This window comes from Phyllostomus discolor, chromosome 4 (assembly GCF_004126475.2).
Source record: "Phyllostomus discolor isolate MPI-MPIP mPhyDis1 chromosome 4, mPhyDis1.pri.v3, whole genome shotgun sequence".
In the NCBI taxonomy this organism is placed as follows: Eukaryota; Metazoa; Chordata; class Mammalia; order Chiroptera; family Phyllostomidae; genus Phyllostomus; species Phyllostomus discolor.
In genome coordinates, this window is record NC_040906.2 from 56,290,734 (window position 1) to 56,305,104 (window position 14,371).

The 14,371-nt window shown below is 40.6% G+C and overlaps 1 protein-coding gene and 1 pseudogene across 2 annotated transcripts in view; both read left to right on the forward strand.

Annotated features, from left to right (window-relative positions):
* Positions 1-301: 301 nt before the first annotated feature.
* Positions 302-772, forward strand: LOC114495501 (annotated as a pseudogene).
* An 8,373-nt stretch (positions 773-9,145) lies between these two features.
* GALNT3 (polypeptide N-acetylgalactosaminyltransferase 3) overlaps positions 9,146-14,371 on the forward strand; it is a 66,948-nt gene continuing 61,722 nt past the window's right edge. Inside the window, exons 1-2 of one of the 2 annotated variants that reach the window (XM_036023370.1) lie at positions 9,146-9,947; positions 12,175-12,259. The gene's annotated coding sequence lies outside the window, so the exon portion shown is untranslated. The remainder of the gene's footprint in view (positions 9,948-12,174; positions 12,260-14,371) is intronic. The other variant, XM_028509499.2, reaches the window with a different exon arrangement.

Consider the following 14,371-nt stretch of genomic DNA (forward strand, 5'->3'; position numbering starts at 1 on the left):
CTCCCCATTCTGCATAAATTCTATCAAGATTTTGGGTGGAAACAGAAAACCAACTCAGACTGAGCACATATTCTTTAACATATATGGTTTATGTTATGTCATATGTTTTGTTTAGAGCCTTTCAAGGCTTAGACTTTAGAAACTCCAAAAGTTTTCTCTGTATTAATAGGGAGAGTACAAAGGGTGCCTAAATGTAAAAGATGTATATGTTCTTATTGAGAGACAACATTTAGATGAAATAGTTAAAAAAAAAAAAAAACAACCTCGATACCTCGCAAGACTTCACATAGTTTTCTCTCTTGCATAAGCCACCAACATGCCACCCAGACTGAGGAAGGCCCAGGCACTTCGGGGCCATGTGAGTCACGGCCACAGCCACAAGCACAGGAAGCACCCGGGAGGCCCAGGTGATGCTGGTGGCTTGCATCATCACAGGATCAACTTTGACAAATACCACCCAAGTTACTTTGGAAAGCTGGTGTGAGGCATGAGCACTTAAAGAGGAACCAGATCTTCTGCCCCACTGTCAATTTTGATAAACTAGGACAGTGAGCAGACACAGGTAAGTGCTGCCAAAAACAAGACCAGAGCTGCTGCCATCATTGATGTGGTGCAATCTGGCTACTGCCAAGTTCTGGGAAAGGGAAAGCTCCCAAAGCAGCCTGTCATTGTGAAGTCCAAATTCTTCAGTAGAAGAGCTGAGGAGAAGATTAAGAGTGTTGGTGGGGCTTGTGTGCTGGTTGCTTGAAGCCACACGCAGGGGCTCATAAGTGCTTTTGTCTTCTGGTCTGAGTGCCAGTTCTTTGGTGCCTCTACCTGTGTCAGAAACCTGCAGGTTCTAGGAGTTAGGGGTGTGAGGACCTGGGCTCTTCTGCCAACTCCCCTGAGAAAGAAAGTGTGCAAGAGTTAGCACACTATCTCTGTGCAAGAGTTAGCACACTAAGTGTGCAAGAGGCCTTGGTCTGCTACCTGAGTTGAACTTTTCATTTATAAAGCAAAAATAATAGCTAAATTAATTAATTAATTAAAATTAAAAAATAAAAAAAACTCTACCCAAACTTAGTAGCTTAAAACAAGTCAATAATTTATCAAAATTTTGTGGGTCCACCAGTTGGTTCTTTGGCTGGTATCTGCCTAGGCTCCAACACAACGCTGCATTTAGCTAGTGGGTTGGCTAGAGTCTGAGCTCAGCTGGAACATTTAGGACAGCTCGGCCCCTCTCTCTCCATGGTCCTTCATCCCATTCTCCTTCATGGCATGGTAACATTCCAAGAGAGTAAAAGCAGAAGGTGGAAAAATCCCTTAAGGCCTAGCCTTGGAAGTTGCATAATATCATTGCCACCATATTATATTGGTTGCACAGACACTCTAGATTCAAAGGGTAAGGAGCCAGATATCACCTGAAGTGACATCAGGCTGTGTTATGCTTTGCCCTAACTAAATTTACCCTGCCAAAGGGTTAGCAAGGCTGAAGTGCAACCTGGTTGCATTCAGCCAGTTGGATGGACTAGAGTGGATTAGCATCTACTATGAGGAAGGGGTCACACACATGCTACATCATGTGTTGTAGACTCACTCTGCCCAGTGGTGAAATTTTCTAGTTCGCACAAAGCACTATTTAGGCTGGTTGAGGCCCTGCTGGATGCCAGCTTACTGTGAATCAAATACACACTGGATCTTGATGAAGGCTAAGATCTTCACCACAGAATATAGATCATTATTCCAAAGTTGTACAGGGTTTGCAGTGGGGAAAAGGAGAGAGGGAAAGAAATTGGATCTTGTTCTTGGTTTACCTAAACTTCTTTGTATTCACTTGTATTCAGGAGTGAAGCTGCATTATCAGGAGTTGGGGTGAGGGTATCTGTCTCCAAAGATTCTTCTTAAGCCTTCAGAGGATGTTCCATATGAATGATTCTTTCATCTTTTATTCTTATCATTTATCATTTCCCAAGCCCTTTAAGTCCCTTTCTACAATAGCTTCATTCTCACTCCCTCTTTTCTCTGTTTGTGTGTAGCCCCAAACATCAGCTACATGTCCTGTCCCTGAAGCTTGGCAGAACAGAAGAGTGAGCTGTGGCCTTAGAGGCTGCTAGCTCCCTTGGAAGAGAAAACAAGTGCATTCTGATTTGGTGATTAGATGTCAGGGAGGAGGTATGTGCTGAGATTCTATCCTGGGCAACAAATGATTATCCTGTTAATAAAATAAAAATCAAAGACACTGGACAAGTATAATTTCCTTCAAAATTCCCCTTCTAGTATGCATGAAGTAGAATCAATATTTCTCTCTTCAGCTTAACTATAATGATGCTATTCTTTCAGTCCAATACCTTAGACCTATTATGGTGGAAGAGCATCCCTATCTTCTATGACTTTATTTTAAAAATCATTGTAACTTATCTGGCAATAAATGATAACTCATTCAGGTAGAGCTTCATCATGATTCTCTCCTTATGGTATTGGAATAAGGGGGTGAAGAGTGGGGAGTGAAGACAACGGAGAGGGGAATTTTCTGCCACTGAATGGAAATTAAGAAATATCAAGGTGATTTGTCTTGATGATATGATGCCTCTAATGATATTACCATTGTTCAGGATCTTAGGTGACTAATACAAATCAGTTTATAAAAATATGAATAATATCATTATAACTGTTTCAACAGATGAAACAGTGATCAGTAGATGAAGAGTGTGATCATGATAGCACCATTTTCAATAGCACAACTTGGCAACAACCTTCCAGTTCAATAATAAGTGATTTTTCATTCTGAATTTTGATACAAAAAGAAACCATGCATAATTAAAAATAATGCTGTTAAAATGAATTTATTGGCATGGAAAGATATGTTAAGTAGAAAATTCTGGCTATAAAATAAGACACAGGGACTTCTGGCCAAGATGGGGGCGTAGGTAGACATGCTTCACCTCATCACACAACCACAAAATGAATTATAACTAAATCTCAAAACAAGTAATATGCAGAACTATCAGAAAATCAAACTGTATGGAAGTACAACAACCAAGGATTTAAAGAAGCCACATTCATCAAGATGGGTAGGAGGGATGAAGATGCAGAAACTGGGTAGGAGGTGAGGAGATGTGGTAGTGTAAAGGGCATAAGCAGTCACACATTCATGTGAGGAGGATAAAAATGGGGAGGGATACCGTGGGAACCAGTGATCCTAGCCCCAGGCCAGATTGCACAGTCCAAGATTCCAGCACTAGGAAGATAAATCCCCATAACTTTTAGCTGTAAAAACCACTGGGGGTAGGGGCAGCAAAAGAAACTACTGGACTTCAAGAAAACTTTGCTTAAAGGACCCACACATTCTTAAAACATGTGCAAACCCATGCATTCTGGGATTCAACACCAGAACAACACCTGGAAGGGCACCAGCTGCATATCAGGAGTGGGTGAAGTGATTAGAAATGGGGAAAGTGCCAGAAAACCCCCAGAAGCCAGGCAGCAGCATAGAACCCTCTCCTAGCCCCCAATACACACATAAAGCCACAAAGTGATGAAAGTGGGTTGCCCCAACCTGGCAATTACTTAAGGCTCTGCCCCACACAATTTACAGATGCCTTTTACAGGGAGTCAAAGCAGCTCTACCTAATACACAGAAACAAACACAGGGAGGTGCCAGGGAGGAGACAAAGAAATATGACCCAAGTGAAAGAACAAAACAAAACCCCAGGAAAAGAACTAAATGAAATGGAGATAACCAACCAGTCAGATGCAGAGTTCAGAACACTGGTGATCAAGATGTTCAAAGAACTCAATGAGTATGGCAACAGCATAAAAAAGACCCAGGCAGAAATGAAAATTACACTAAGCAAAATTTTAAAAATCTACAGGAAACCAACAGTGGACATGATGAAGCCAAGGTTCAAATCAATGATTTGGAACATAGGAAGAAAAAAGCACTCCATCAAAACAGCAAGAAGAAAAAAGAAAACAAAACAAAACAAAACAAATGAGGATAATCTAAGGAGCCTCTGAGACATTTCCAAATGTACCGACATTCAGATCATAGGGGTACTGAAGAGAAGAGGAAGAGCAAGAAATAGAAAACTTATTTGAAAAAATAATGAAAGAAAATGCCTCTAATTTGGTGAAGAAAATAGACATACAAGTCCAGGAAGCACAGTGAGTCTTGGACCCAAAGAGGACCACACCAATACATATTGAAATTAAAGTGCTAATAGTTAAAGGTAAAGTGAGAACCTTAAAAGCAATGAGAGAAAAGCAGAGAGTTACCTACAAAGGAGTTCCCATAAGACTGTCAGCTGATTTCTCAAAAGAAACTTTGCAGGCAAGAAGGGACTGGTAAGAAGTATTCGAAGTGATAAAAAGCAAGGACCTGCAAACTAGATTACTCTATCCAGCAAAGTTATCATTTAGAATAAAGGGCAGATAAAGAGCTTCCCAGACAAGGTAAAGTCAAAGGAGCTCATCATCACCAATCTCTTATTATATGAAATGTTACAGGGACTTATTTCAGAAAAAGAAGATCAAAACTATGAACATTAAAAAGGCAACAAACTCACAGCTATCAACAATCTAAAAAAAAAAAACAAACCCCCAAACTAAGCAAACAACTGGAACAGGAACAGAATCATAGATTTGGAGATCATTTGGAGGGTTATCAGCTGGGAAGGGGAAGGTGGAGAATGGGGAAAAGGTGCAGGGATTAAGAAACATAATTGGTAGGTACAAAATAGATGGGGAGGTTAAGAATAGTATAAAATGGGGAAGCTAAAGAACTTATATGCACAGCTCATGAATTAAGAGGGTTGGTGGATGGAGGAGAGTACCAGGTGGAGGGGGCAGAGGGGGGAACATTGGAACAACTGTAATAACATAATCAATAAAATATACCTAAAAAGACAAGACTCAAGTATGATCTGGTTTTTCATTTTAAAACATGTCTCTGTCTCCCCATAACTGACCATTCTACCCCACTACTTCTTCAGTGTAAATGTATCTGAAAAGGTGCACAATAGGAAAGGGTCTGGTAGTTAGCACTGATTCATTTTCATATAAGGAATTTTGAATATTTCAGAAATGGTTTCTTTTAGCCTATCTGTATTTCCTGATTTTCTTATAATGAACATGAATTGCTTTACAATTTAAAACATCATTTTACAGAAAGCTAGAGATCAATTTAGAAAAGAGTGAGTCAAGGAGACCTGGAGTACATCTCTGAGGTCAACATCATGTGGGACTGTCACCATTTCCCCACAAAATATCCTTTGGTGCCACTGTCAGAATTTAGAGCTAGCTAGATTGCATATTAGCCTGACTCAGCATGGCATTTCTTTTCGCTCTCATACTAATGCTTAAAAGCTTGAAACTCTACACTCTATTCAATCCATTTCATCAAATATTTATTAAGCACCTACTACAGGCCAAGCATGTAGGATGCAAGATTAACAAGACATGGTTCAGTTGTGATTTAAGTCACTAAGTGCACTCACAGAAGTTTGTACTTCTTTGAAAGTTCCAGATGGCTGTTCTGATATTTTTTAGAGAAAACAACAACAGAAACCTAAGCAGTCCTCATACAAAACAGTGGCCAAGACCGTTCATACTAAAAATAATCTATTCATGTTTTCACTTTTGCAGTATTTTAAAATAAATGTACAATTATGCTGAATCATAATAAAAAATACCCACATATTTGTGGCTCTTCACTATGATACCAACACTATTTTCCTTTTGAATCAATGGTCTTTCAACTTTTTTAGTAGAAATTATTTCAATCTGTTTTAGTCTTTAAGCCAAATCTCTCAATTTGACTTTGAGATCCTGATTGGAGACTCCAGTTCCCACATGAAGTAAAATTGTTTTTAAAGGCTAAATAAGGCAATATGTTTCAAACTAAAGTTGCTAAGCCCTGGGTAACTAACAATTAAACAATTAAGTTAAAAAACATTTAAAGTTGGACCTAGTGAATCTAAACAATTTTACTTATTACATGTATATTAAGACTTTTTTATGAATTAAATTTATATTTCAATTAGGATATATATATATATATATATATCTTCATCTTTGTTTTCTATTAAATATTATTCCTATATCCAGAATAGGTTTTTGGTTTTGCTTTGTTTTGCATGAACATTCTCTTATCATGGAGCATACATGAATCAGAGTGTAAAGGAACAGGAAGACAGATCACCTTGTACCGCTATTTTGTTTTGTGGAAGAGAAAATGTAAGCCGAAGTAAAGTGACTTGTAGAAGTATAAGTTGCTTTGCATGGAGCCTTATGAAACACAGAATTGGTAACTTTGTTATGAGAAGTTTGTCCCTCAGAAACCCAGTCTATTATCCTTACTTGCCCCAGATTATTTTTCCATTCTTTGGACTTGTACTCTGTTCAAGATATTATGCATGTTGGCTTTTGCAGGGAATTTAATGGATCAATTTATTCAGTTAAATATTATTGAGCACCTACTAAGTGCCAGATACTGGTCTTGGCATTAATTTAAATGTCCACAGAAATTATTAAATAGTGAGTATCATTTCAAATATATACAAAATGAGCATTTTGTGGCTAGTCTTAAGGGGTATGTGTATACATGTGTGTTGGGGAGCCGGGAGAGAGGGGGAGAGATGTTTGTCTCTCTTCTTTCCTGTGTAAAATCTGCTCAATTTTCTATTTTAACTGTTGTTATAATGCCAAAAATGTACTATTAAAATAAGCTTTTTTCTGAGAATCATGTCTACACTAAGGCTCCTGGGTTTTATTTTATGATGAAATGCTAATTCCCCTTTTATAAAACAAATTCTTTATTTCATAATTTCGAATGGGATGATACTTTCAAAAGTTCTTCCTCTGATTAGATTTAGGGCATTAAACATTTCAGCACAATAATATTTTTTTCCTGGGTCTCCAGCATTTTCATTTTATTGTTAAGTCAAAAACTCAGTTAATTTTAAGACTGCTTTTAGAATGAAATAAAGTAATATATGTAATGCTGGTAGATATGTCAGACTCAGAAATACTGCTTTTCTTATTTAAATGATCTGTCTCCACTGTAAAACTGACAGTCAATTTTTAGTAACTCCTGATTTTTACATATTATTTCTGTTCTTTTTCATTCTTTATACAGCATTTTGGTGTTTTTTGCTTGCTCTTCTTTTTATAGCTCTGCCCTAGCTTCTTTTTTCCATTGCTATTTGACTTCATTATTGCTGTCAATGCATTCCTGTCCATGGTTCCCGGTTGCTCTTCCACATCCATCTGCTCTGACTATAAAAATAGGTATCTGTGCTTGGTGGGACATCATACACTTTGGTTCCTGCTTCATTTGGGGATGGGTGGTCCAAGACAAGAAATACAGGATTTTGGGCCATACATTTAGAATTTTTCTCAAATTTCCCAAAGACTAACACTCTAAACTCCATTTTGAGGCAAACAGCAAAGAAAAAAAAAGCGCGTGTGTGTGTGTGTAGGAAAATTTGGGTAGTGTATCCAGCTGTGGACCTAAGGACAAATATTATCCAATATTCTCAAGATAGCATGATCATATTCATAGGTAGTTCCTGAACTTTTATAGGGAGAGAAGAAGAGCTTAAAAATTGCTTGTAGTTACTGGTTATTGAAATGTCTCAACACAAGTTTCCTTGATGCTTACAAAATAACCACAATACACAAAATGAAAAACCAACTGAAGTTTCAAATCCAATTCAGAGTTGTGGTATAAAATAGCACTGTGGATGCTAAAATTAATGTCAGACCAGGCCAGTTCTAAAGCTATACTTGTTGCTACTGTACTGACTAGTATTTTAAAACTTTATTAGGTCATGTGTAATGAGAACATACCAGGAAATAGGAACCATAAGAGTATGTGATAAAATGCAGGAGGAAGGCCACAGCTAATCTTTATAGAAAAACCTGCCACCTTATATTGAAGCATGTCACTAAAATGTTTATAATTATTTTTCACTTTACAAGGTCTTTCCAGAGAAAGTCAAGCCATTGTTAATAAAAGAAAAATGGTTTGCATAATGCGGATGTAACCTGGCAGCCAAGGAGCATGGACTGGAATACACATGCATGAACAATGATGACTACACTGCACTAGTCAGTGGGTAGAACCTGTAGATGCTGTTGAGTGAGCATGTGTACTGTGTGGCTGCTGCATTCAAAAGGACTGAGCAAGTACAGCAACAGATCTGCATCCAATTCTGTGTTAAGCTAGAACATTACTCCACAGAAAATATTCAGATGATTCGGAAGGCCACAGCTAAGGGCAACTGGTGATTGGCAGCCTCATTAGCACAACCTCTCGACACATGCATTGTTATCTAGTGCAGAGTTTTTCAGTGAAACACCAAACTACTCAAGTGACTCAGTCTCCCTTTGGTGCAGATTTGGCACCTTGAGACTTCTGGCTTTTCCCAAAACTAAAATCACCTTTCAAAGGGTAGAGATTTCAGACTGTCAATGAGGTTCAGTAAAATACTACAGGACAGTTGATGGTGATTGGGAGAACTGTGTGAGGTCCCAAGGTGCCTACTTTAAAGGGGACTGGGGTGTCATTGTCCTATTTACAATGTTACTTGTATTTTGTATCTTCTTCAATAAATGTCTCTATTTCATATGACATGGCTGGATGGATACCTTCTGGACAAACCTGTATATTCCTGTGTATACTGAAGATTAACCAAACAAATAAATGAGTTCATAGGAAGGTATAAAGGTCATTTTAAACCCTGGTTTCAGGTACATCAGTTTGCCATAACAGCAGAAGGAGGGCTGAAACAGAAATTTGTAACAATCATAAAAGGAAAAAAATACTGTTTACAATGTTTTTGTCCTAAAATCAGCAGCAGAACACAACCCATCATCTCCCTGAGCCTGGATTCTCACCTTCCCAATAAATGTCGAGTCTTTAAGCAAACAGCCCCCTCCCTTAGAAGCAAGCCCTCTCCAGGAAACCACAGTGTCTTTCCAAACAAGGACGGCGGGTTTCTCTCTATTGTTGCTGCTTTCCCTCTCATCTGGGAATTGGTTTGCCTTTCAAATACCAACCCAGGGAGGGCTGGTGCGTCCCAAATTAGCGAGGCTCTGCCAAATACCAGAGGTTCTTCTTTGGAGGAGGAAGGCTCCTCCTTTGGACATAAGGCGCCCCTACCAGAGCGGGCGCTTGCAGAAACGGAAACCACCGGCTGCGCTGAAGTGAGTCAAGTGATGAAATCAAGACTACATTGGGAAGGAAGCTCCTCCAACTGCTCACAAACCTCACTGGTGGCAGAAGCTGCTAAACCCTGCTCAAGGAAACCAAACCAACCAACAGTGGCTGCCATTGCGAGGTGCTCCTCAGAAGCACCGGGCCCCTCAGCCGCTGGGCAGCGAACCCTTTCAGTTTGGCGAACCAAAAAGGAAGGAAAGAATTGTGGAGGGGAAATCTAGACCTTCTGTTTTCCCAAGGACCCAAACTGTGCTCTGGTTACGAGGTGACCACTGCCACCAAGTCAGTGCAGGAATCCTCACTTGTAGACCGGCTGAGGCACGCCTCGCGTGTTGAGTCAGCCTCGCCGACGAAGGGGGAAAAGAGCCGCGCGGGGGCCGCGCTCCGCCGGGACCGCGCCCCCGCCCCGCGCGGTCCAGGTCCTCACCTGGAGCGCTCAGGTAGGGCTGGGGCGGGGCGGGAGGCTTGCGCGCAGGCGCGGGACAGGGGCCTCGCCCCTGCCGACGTCGCAGACTGGAGCTCACCTGGGAGACTCCGAAGGAAGCCGAGCTTTGGTTCGGCCTCTCCTGGCAACACCGGAGGCCCAGCGGGAGGGCAGGAGGCGGCGGCGGAGGAGGAGCTGGACTGAGAGGCAACTGTAGCGACAGCAATCGGAGCCGCCGCCGCCACCACCTGCACCTGGCGCCCGGCCACGTCCAGCGCGCGCCGGGCCACCGCTTCCCGCCGCCGTGCCCTACCCACCCGCCAGGTAAGCCGGGGAACGGGCGCTTGGGCCAGGAGGTCGGGAATCCCCAGGCAGAGCCGGAGTGGGGTGCTGGTAGACGGGTGCGGAGGTTCACGTGGTGGGGAGAGGGGTACGGTCCCGTTGGCCGGTTGGAGACGGTCTCGAGAGCAGCGTTTCAGTTGCCCTCTCGGGAGTGGCCGAAAGGGGCGCCCGAGGCCGGGGTGGGGGGAGGTGGTTCCCCGAGGGTAGCCCTGTCACCCGCGGTGCCCCCTGTGAGTCTCTGTTGGGAGGCTCCAGAAGAGCTGGACCTCGACCGAAGTCCTGGTGGCCCCGAGCTTGTCCCTGTGAGGGTCGCAGTGTGGGGAGTCCGAGGGCTTGCGCCCGGCTCAAGGCGGGAGAGTTTCCACTAGGGCTAACAGGTTGCCAGTCTCCTCCCGGCCCTGTGCCCGAGGGGGCCAAGCCCGGGGCGGGGAAGGGCGTGACTTTGCCGGCAACTTTCCCAGCCGGACCCCAGACAGCCCTGAGCTGGAAACCGCGGCCGCCCGAACCATTTAAATCGTTTCCGCGTGGTTTGGAAAGCGCTCTGTGGTCGGGACGCGGACATCCTTCTCTCTGTTTCGTCTCTGCACTTTTCCGGGTGCGCTCCCTAAGCCAGAGCTGCGCCCACTTTCCGGTTTGATTAAGAAAGAGTTATTTTCTTCGCGGCAGGAGGAAACCCAACCGCCGCTAACCAATCGCACACCATCTCGTTCAAGGACCTGTTGACATAAGGACCTGTATGTCGCAGCTATGGTTTGCCTGTGGCATATGACTCAAAGGTTCAAAAAAACGGTTTCGGTATCCTGCCACGTCTGAACCTGGGTGTGCCAGGCCCAAATTCCGTTCCTTGCTTAATTAGGCTTTTCTGAAGCCTAAGAATTGAGGGTGAAACTGGTGCTTACATTAGACTTCTGTTTCCCTCTCTGTCAAACTCATCAAAGCACTTCCTCCTCTCAAAACTCATCAAAACACTTCACTTCGAACTCATCAAATAACTATTTCTGTTTTTGGAACCCCCATCTAGTTACCAATTTTTCTGATGTCTAGGCAATGGTAAGTTACCATAACTTGCTATAGAAGTTATACTACATAATGAAAACATTAAACTCAGATTCTATTGTTTAAAAAGATCATAAAGTTGCTGTATTTTAATTTGAGAATTTCTAGTTGTGGGGAAATCTGTTGCTTCTTTTAAGGCAAGTTTTTCTTTGAGTTTGTGACTAAAATACATGAGGTTTAAGTCATACTCTGCAATTAGATTTCTTTAAATTTAACTTTTAATATCTGAATATAGCACACATATGTATTAGTTTAAACATTCTGTACTGTTTAGTACCAAGCATCTTTCTTTTTATATTGCTTTAACCAGCATTTTTACATAGAAATTTCAAATAATAGATAGCAATTCTACCACCTCGATTTGTTTTAGTTCTATCTTTGCTAATTAAATATGTATATTTTAAATTGCACATTTAACATTAAATGCCTTAGATAGCACATAGCTTTAAACAGAAAAAAAAAAAACAGTGCAATTAAAAGCTAAAAAGTCACCCACAGCACGAGAGGACATAATTAGATATTTTCAACCAGTGCTTTCTACTTTTCTCAAAAGAGCCTTGCTCGCCTTCTTTCTCTTGTCTTCTGACAGAGAAATAAATATGCTAAATACTGTTTAAAAATTAAAGGTAGGTGTTGCTCCCTGAATTTCGAGTATCAGTTTAATCCACATTGATTATTGTGCCAGACATTATTAGAGTATCTTTACTTTTAACTCCAGGGAGAAATGTAACATGTTTGCATTAGCTACAGTAACAGTGTACTTCAGTGAAGCTGTCTGTAAAATTGGAAAAATAATACTTCTTTAGATTGAGGGAAATGAAGCTAAAACAAATCAGGAATATCCTCTAGACTTAGCATTCGCAGGATCCCCTCTCGGCTGGAAACGGAGTCAACCTATCCAGTTTGTGAAAAACCAAAGCCGGAGAGGTAGTTTAGTTTCAGTCCCTCGTCAAGTTAGTGGTAAGCAGGGCATTATTATTCCAGTGGCTTGACCCAAGGCTCCAGTGATTTTCACTTCTTATCACCCACATTGTCACTTATCACAAGATGTTTATCTTTTTGTGTCTTGTATAATTTGTAAGGCCCTTATAGTGACGGCATAGTTGGTTGTTCTTTGTCCAGCTCTGATTTACTCTAATTTCTACTTGTCCAGGTGATACCTGACTCCAGGGAGGCTGAGCCCATCATTCCTTTCCCTTTTGCTGTGAATCACATGTGTATTGAAGATGCCATGTGAATTAAGATTTTAAATCCTTTCTTGGTATTTCAGAGCCACAGTTAATTTTTTGGGTCAACATGGACAACAATTTAGTCGTCTGATCTTTTATTGTATTGGCTTAAAATATATTTTATGAGGCAGCTACCCAGGGTCTTTCCTCCATTTGCAACAGCTAGATTTTTGGTTGGCAAGTCTATTTCATCAACACCAGGGTTTTTTTAAGCCTTTTTTGGACTGTGATTCTTAGTAAGAAATGCATTTTGTGCCTCAATCTAGTTTGTGTATATGTAAATGAAACACAGTTCACAAAATAATATTTAACCTTACAACATGAATGTTCACTTATTTCATTTTAAAAATATTGGTCTCAACATACTGGATTGATTTTATGGCCACACATGGGCTGGAACTGATGATGAAAATGATAATATCCTATTGAATTTACATTTTTTTAAGGCTGGTTTTTCTACCACCTTACTGATTCTGTCTCTCTGACTTTTTCCTCTCTCCCCTTCTTCCCCCACCACACACTTGCAAGAAAAAAACAAAATGAAACTGTACTTTTTAATATAGAAAATTGTATGGTAATCCTTATTAAACATTCATTGGAAGGTTTGAGACTAACACCTGGTGCTAGACTAAATCTCCCAAACATATGAACTACATAAAACCTCATTGTGTGTTATTGCATTTTTAAATGGGTTACTCTGGTGGAATTTTGATGGTCGATTATCAAGTGAAAATCTGAGAGAAAAAAAATAGTTGTGTCCAACTGGAGTGTAAATTTTATGACTGAGTTATAGTACTATGTGGAGTTTGAAAAATAATTATTAGAGTAAATATAGGACAGTTGATTATTTGTTTGATAGTCTGTTGATATTTTAGATGTGTTTCTTTTACTATAAAACAAATATAAGAGACAAACTATAGGGACCATACTCCTTCCCCTCCCCAAACTCCCCTCCCCCCAAACCCCCCCCAAAAAACAAACAAAGAAAAAATGAGAGTGAGAGATTAAATTAGATCCCTCAAAGACCTATAGGGATACAGGCTTGAAAGCTCAGATTGGATGATCAAGCCTTTCATTGAAGCTTTTGATTTTAACCTGCCTTCAAGTTCCTGGTAGAAGGAATAGTTCTTCTAGAGAAATTATTAGTGTATTTAATTGTTTGGAAATGACCAGTGCCCAAATCATCTTAAACATACTCAGTTGTCTGGTCCATAAAGTATAAATATGCTTTTGATATGACAGATCTTTTATGGGTATAAATTGAGAAGGAAATATTTTCAACTATTTAATTATGCATCTAGTTCATGTCAGAATAATTACTTTTATATAATTTGGATAATTTTAACACAGTTAATGTACTGCCAATAGCAACATTGAGTTCAAATCAAGGCTGGCCAAGGCAAGAGACCAAAGTGCATTAACCTATGGCGAAGTAAAGACAAGTAGGACTCTGAATTCTAGGTCATTGGTGACTATTGACAATAGATGAAATCTCCTTGAGTCATTCTCTCAGTTGGGCTCCTTAAGTAGAGAGTATGTCCCTCAGTACATATATTATCCTATAATTACTTCAGTTTCAAACTGTTTGAGCTAGTTCACTCATTTATCCTACTGTCTGTAGGACATCTTTAAGATTTCATAATGACCCGAGATTATACATGTGTAAGCCAGAAACTTCATCCCATAAAACAAAAACAAATTTTAAAGCTCACACAAAGACAACCTATTTCACTTCATATGTCTCATTAACTCTTGACTGGGATACCACAACTACTTGCCACCTGGTAACTCAATAGAGGGTGTTGTCATACTCAGATCCATCCTCCACAGAACCTCTGTAAGGTGATGACCTCTTTAAAAATGGAAACTTAAACATCTCTCTCCTCTGCCTAAAATCCTCTAAAACCTTTCGGTGGCTTCCAGGATACAACTCACAGCCCTTAAAATGGTCCCAGGATCTGACCCTTGTTTATTCTGCAAACCAAATTTTATATTCCAGCAACAAATTTCTGTCTTTTTTTCCGTGTGCTTTTGTTTTGTTAGCGCCCCCACTGCCTAGAGTACCTTCCCTGTTATCTTTACCTCTATAATTTACTGGTTCTTAAGGTTCAACTGAGGTCT